Source organism: Triticum dicoccoides, chromosome 7A (assembly GCF_002162155.2).
Source record: "Triticum dicoccoides isolate Atlit2015 ecotype Zavitan chromosome 7A, WEW_v2.0, whole genome shotgun sequence".
Taxonomy (NCBI): Eukaryota; Viridiplantae; Streptophyta; class Magnoliopsida; order Poales; family Poaceae; genus Triticum; species Triticum dicoccoides.
This window is the reverse complement of record NC_041392.1, coordinates 721,899,421-721,906,012: the sequence shown is the minus strand read 5'-3', so window position 1 is coordinate 721,906,012 and position 6,592 is coordinate 721,899,421.

Below are 6,592 nucleotides of genomic sequence, written 5' to 3'. Positions count from 1 at the left end.
GGTGGGTGAAGAATAACTATTTCTCACCCAGGGTTAGTAGTGGCGCACCTTGGTTGTGGTGCGCCATTACTAGTTTGAACTAGTAATGGCGCACTCTACCCTGGTGCGCCATTACTAGTTTTGAAAAAAAAAGTAAAAAAATTGTTAGTAGTGGCGCATGGAGTGTGTGGTGCGTCATTACTAGTTAAAACTATTAGTGGCGCACTGTGCCTTGGTGCACCATTAGTAGTTTTGGAAAAATGAAAAAATGTTAGTAATGGTGCACCGTGTGTGTGGTGCGCCCATAGTAATGAGGACACTAATGGCGCACCTGTATCCGGTGCGCCACTGCTATATAGCAGTGGCGCACCATATATATCGTGCGTCATTAATGTCCATATTAGCTATAGACCTTTTTCTAGTAGTGTATGTTGTCACTTTCATATACTATTGGGAAATTTTCATTACAAGATTAGATGCACACCCATTTAGTTTTCATATTAAGATTTTATACACTTATAGCTCTTAGTGCATCCTTGCATGGCAATCCGTACTGCTCACATTGATATTGATTGATGGGCACCTCCATAGCCCGTTGGTTAGCCGCATCTATGTGAGACTTTCTTACCTTTTTGTCTTCTCTATATTTACCCCTATCATCATACTCTATTTCACCCCTAGTGATATATCCATGGCTTGCGCTTATGTATTCCGTAAGAGTTGAAAAAGCGGAAGCGCGTTAAAAAGTATGAACCAATTGCTCGGCTTGTCATCGGGGTTGTGCATGATAAATACTTTGTGTTAAGAAGACAGAGCATGACAAGATTATATGATTTTGTAGGGATAACTTATTTTAGCATTGATATTTTGAAAGACATGGTTGCTTGTTGATATGCTTGAGTATCTAAATTACTATGTCAAAACTAGACTGTTGCTTTGAATCACATAAAAAGTCTAAATGTCCATGCTATAAAGAAAAGAATATGATATGACATGTTAAACAACACTCCACATCAAAAATTCTGTTTTTATCAGTTACCGACTCAAGGACGAGTAGGAGTTAAGCTTGGGGATGTTGATACGTCTCCAATGTATCTATAATTTTTTATTGTTCCATGCTGTTATATTATCAATCTTGGATATTTTATAATCATTTTATATCATTTTTGGTACTAACTTATTGACATAGTGCAAGTTCCTGTTTTTTCCGTGTTTTTTACATCGCAGAAAATCAATATCAGACGGAGTCCAAATGCCACAAAAATTTACGGGGAGTTTTTAAGGACCAGGAGGAACATGTTGGGCCCTGGTTGCACATGGGGGGGTCCTGAGGAGAGGACAACCCACCAGGGAGCGCCAGGAGGCCTAGGCGCGCCCTGGTGGGTTGTGCCCACCTCGGATGCACCCCGGACCGCCTCTTTGCTCTATAAGTACCCCAAAAATACCAGAACCCTAGGGGAGTCGACAAAATATCCATCCAGCCGCCGCAGTGTCCAGAACCACTAGATCCAATCTAGACACCATCATGGATGGGGTTCACCACCTTCATTGGTGCCTCTCCAATGATACGTGAGTAGTTCTTTGTAGACCTTCGGGTCCGTAGTTAGTAGCTAGATGCCTTCGTCTCTCTCTGTCTCTCTCTCTCTCTCTTGTTCCCCAATACAGTGGTCTCTTTGAGATCCATATGATGTAACTCTTTTTGTGGTGTGTTTGTTGGATCTGATGAACATTGAGTTTATGATCAGTCATATCTTTTTATATCCATGAAAGTTATTTGAGTTTCTTTGATCTCTTATAGCCTCATATTTCTTCTCCGATATTTGGGTTTTACTTGGCCAATTTGATCTATTTATATTGCAATGGGAAGAGATGCCTGGTAGTGGGTTCGATCTTACGGTGCTTGATCCCAGTGACAGAAAGGGAACTGACACGTATGTATCGTTGCTACTAAGGATAAAAAGATGTGATCTATATCTAGGCAATAGATAAACGGATCTTGTCTACATCATCTCATCGTTCTTATTGCATTACTCCATTTTTCCATAAACTTAATACACTATATGCATGCTGGATATCGGTCGATGTGTGGAGTAATAGTAGTAAATGCAGGCAGGAGTCGGTCTACTCATCTTGGATGTGATGCCTATGTAATGATCATTGCCTGGATATCATCATAATTATTTGAGGTTCTATCAATTGCCCAACAGTAATTTGTTTACCCATTGTTTGCTATCTTTCTCGAGAGAAGCCACTAGTGAAACCTACGGCCCCGGGGTCTTCTTCCTCATATATTTGCTTGCGATCTACTTTTTCTTTGCATTTTTATTCAGATCTATTAAACCAAATATACAAAAATACTTTGCTGCACTTTATTTTATTTACGATCTATTATTTCAATCTACTAAAAATTTCTGGCATCGTTACCCGAAAGGGATTGACAACCCCTTTAACACGTCGGGTTGCGAGGTGTTGTTATTTGTGTGCAGGTAACGTTTACGTTGTGTTTCTTGGTTCCTACTGGTTCGATAACCTTGGTTTAATCACTGAGGGAAATACCTACCTTCGCTATGCTACATCATCCCTTCCTCTTTGGGGAAATACCGACGTAGTCCTAGCAGACAGGAGTTTTGTGGCGCTATAGTCAGGGAAACAATCAATGCCACCGCCCTACGCTCGTCCATCTAGACACGAAGACACTGGAAGATCGGTCGTGCGTAGTACCTGCCGAACAGGCATGACAGAGCGTAGCACAAGTCGGCTAGTCATGACTTGACATCTCCACTGAAGCTCCATGCAATACGGAGCCTCTCCATGCCTCATACCTTTGTCTTTCAGCGATGCTCCACAAACTATGCTCCCAAGAGAGAAACAACATCACAATGCCGCCATTGTCCGATCTATAAGATGAGATCCTAGAGTTTCCCCTGGAGCTCGACAGTAGTTACATGACGATGCGTTCATCAAGGTAACGGCGTTGAACACCACCATCGTCCACCGTCAGCTTGCTTTTCACCGGCAACTATGTCTCCCCGACTCGCGGCCGGGACTAGATGACGGATCTCGAGATCAGACCACCCAGCATCAGGCGGACCACCTCCAACGGAGGAAATGGCCACCACCGCCAATCTGAGGTCCACCCTGTCACCGCCGTCCCACCGAGCCCTGAGCTCACCAGACGCCGCCGCCCTGATAGGCCACCCCACATCGGCCACCCCCGAGCATCAGAGAAAACATGCCCCGCCGCAAGCCACCACGAGGGGTTTTGCGAAGGTCTGGGAGTGTGGCGGGAGGGGAGGGTGGCACGCACCGCTGCCCGAGTCACCCACGGGAGGGATGACGCAGGGGCTCGGATGTGATTTGGGAGGGTTCGCAAGTGTGCATGTCGTTGGTTGGGTGCTTGTATACCCCGCAAAAAAGGTAGGGTGCTTGTATAGCATTTCAATTTCTTTTGTGTTTTTAGACCATATACTAGTTTCTTCGAAGAAAAGTTGTATTAATAAATTTGTCTTGCATGCTACTTATCGTCACATTAATTTCTTTTAAACAATACAAGTTCAGTCTCTTAAAATTGTGCAAATGATAATATAGCATCAAACACCCGGTTGGCCTACCTATTTGTGAGAGGAAAGTAAGGTTTGTATTAAAAACTTGCTTCAAAACAAGTCTCAACTTTATTGATATGTGCCAAAGAACCATGTTCATAACGGGAACTTGATTTTCATGGTAAAAGTTGTTTTTCGAAAATATTCATCAGAGCATGCCCATATGGGCTCGAATTTCAAAGAAGGTCTCATCACAATGAACACAATGACGAAAGCATATTTTGATTTGGCGAAGTTTTTAAAATCGATGCGATTTTTCATCCATGGGGCCGACCTCGTCTTGTTTGAATGCATGTGTGTTGCCGGTCTTTTCATTTATAGGTTGTTCCATCACTAATGTATTTTAGAGTGCTCTTGCATGTGGGATGCGCTTCCTTACATCCATAGGTTGATCCATCACTAACTTTACATTTAGAGAGCTCCTGCATATGGGGAACACCTACTCAACGAAAAAGGAAAAAAGAGTTGCAAGTGTGGGGGAGAAATTCTCAGGCAACGAGCGGGCCTCCTCGGAGAAGTCGGATCCCAACAATTGCCTTATCTTACATTTTTAAGAAGTTGATCCCCACTACTACCAATTCTCTTAACATACACACTGTCCATATCATCATCATGCCACATCGCCATTCAGTTTGCAAATCATCTTAACATGCACCTAGTCAACTCAGCCATGCAGCCACATCATCGCATCGCTGGCTGGCTTTGTCCCAGAAGAAGGGTTCTCAACGCATCAGTTCCTTTCTTCTTCACGCTGCCAGCCATTATTGCTACCGTTTACATCTTCCACTATCCCACACGTACAAGATTAACTAACGGGGTAATCAAGCGGCCGGCCGGCGGTTCATTACCCGTCCGCTTCCCGTACTTTATAGTTGTAGGTCCCCTTACGTCTTCTTCCACTTCCCAGTCTACGTCGGCAAATTTCTACTCTAGAAGGCAGTGTCAATCTGCATCTTCATTATGTGGTTGCAACGCTGGTTGGAGAATTCACTGACAACTCCGCGGCTGCAGCTGCTGCAGGTTCCACCGTTGCTCTCCGTCAACCTCAAAGGTCTGCCTCACGAATCACGATTCGTTTGTTTTTCTATATCCATTATTCCATTGATTGTTGAGAGTATGTAGTATAGCAGAGCATGCGCTAGCTTTTGGTGTTGACGAACATATTCTACCGGTTCTCATGCGTAGCAGCTTAAGATTCTTTAACTAAGGCAACGATATTGCTTGCATTGGTTAGGAAGAAAGTTCATTAGAAAGGAAGTATAACCTGGAAGATTGGAGGTATGAAGAATATTTACAGATTAGAAGAGTGGAAGAAAGAAATTATGTAATGCCATCTGCTTCAAGTTGTGGAGGCCAGTTGTCCACATATCTGTGCAACTAAAGATCGCCCGTTTCTTTTCGTTCCTCAGGTGCCACCATATTAGTATAACCAAAGCAGGGAAATCATTTTTGTAGGTGGCTAAAATGGCAATCGATCAACCAGTCCTCCACGTTTTGAGTCAGCAGAGAAGGAACAAGATCAGTCGGGAAACTACAAAAACGCAAGGCGAAATCCCAAACTGCAGTAACCGAGCAATGGCAGCATAAAATCACACCTTTTTTAATTATTCATTCAGTTACGTCAGTGTTTGTACATTTTTATCAAAAAAATTGTGAGTGGGACTCTTGTCAATATTGAACGAATACGATTTCCGATTTGAGATAAGCTCTACATATGTTGCTAGATCTTGGAATATTTTGCCGACCATAGTAGGTAGAGTGTACCATCATATTTTCATGTTCTTTTAGAAAATCAATACTTTCAGGTATCATGAATACCCAATATGTTATGAATTTCCGGGCACTGATTTACAGTCTTCGTCAGATGAAACTGGACCTTAATATTCTTCAACAACCATATCTCAAACAAATCATCAGAAAATCCCGCAGCAACGCGCGGGGCATCGTCTAGTTATTAAGGGTAGGACGCTTAGCCGGGGTGGTAGCCAGCCAATTGCTATGTCCGTGACGGAGCCGCATGACGTACCTCCGCGTGCGAGCGCGGGCGCCATGGAGTGCCCGCCTGAATCCGACACCGAGAACTCCAGTCCTGCCCGTCGCCGTGGAAAGTGCATCACCCTACCTTGCCGACGCTTTGCCCCCCGAAGCGTGGGGGGACAGGCCCGTGCCACCAGGCCCGGCAACACGGGTGCACGCGCGTCCCCTCTTAAGCGTGTCGCCAGCGATGACAGTTACCCGTGTGGGACTAATAAAAAGTAAAAAAATCAAGTATCCGTACATGTTCTTCAAAGCACTTAAACAACTCAAAAACACTAGCCATGCGCGCACGCACATAGATCGACATGGTCGGCAAAGGGCAGACACATCGACCGAACATAGTGTGTACGCATGTATTGTCTTTTCGGTGGCGGTCATTTGAACACAGAGCAATGCAAATGCGGACATAAACGTACATACACTCATCCTATCCTATAAGCACCACTGTCTGAGATACCGAACCGGCATAATATCTTGAGATCAATAAAATAATCATGAGCACCTTCGTAGTGGATGAGAACGCATTCTCCCACGGGATGAACATGGGCGAAAAGCCTAAACAAATTCAAAAAAAATGCATGCACCAGTACCAAACTTAGGACCTAAACCCTGATGAGCTGGTTCAACCATAAGCAAACTAATCATCTGAGCTATACTCAGTTCACTGTGGCGGCCATTTGCAAAGACTTATTATGCATGCTATTAGAATGGAGAGACAGGGATTGTTGCGGAATAGTTGATGTATTTCTTGCACCCCATGGGCATATATAGGAGTACCTGATCGTTTTGGAGTACAAGGCAAGATAGAATAATATCCTATGCTATCCTAGCTTTCCTAATAATTACTATACTCAACATCCCTCCGCAGTCACAACGGTAGCGACGCAGACAGTGAGACTGGAGAAGAATCCGAAGGCAACCAACGGACCATGTTAAAAGGGAGAGAGAGGAATTGTTGCGGAATAGTTGATGTA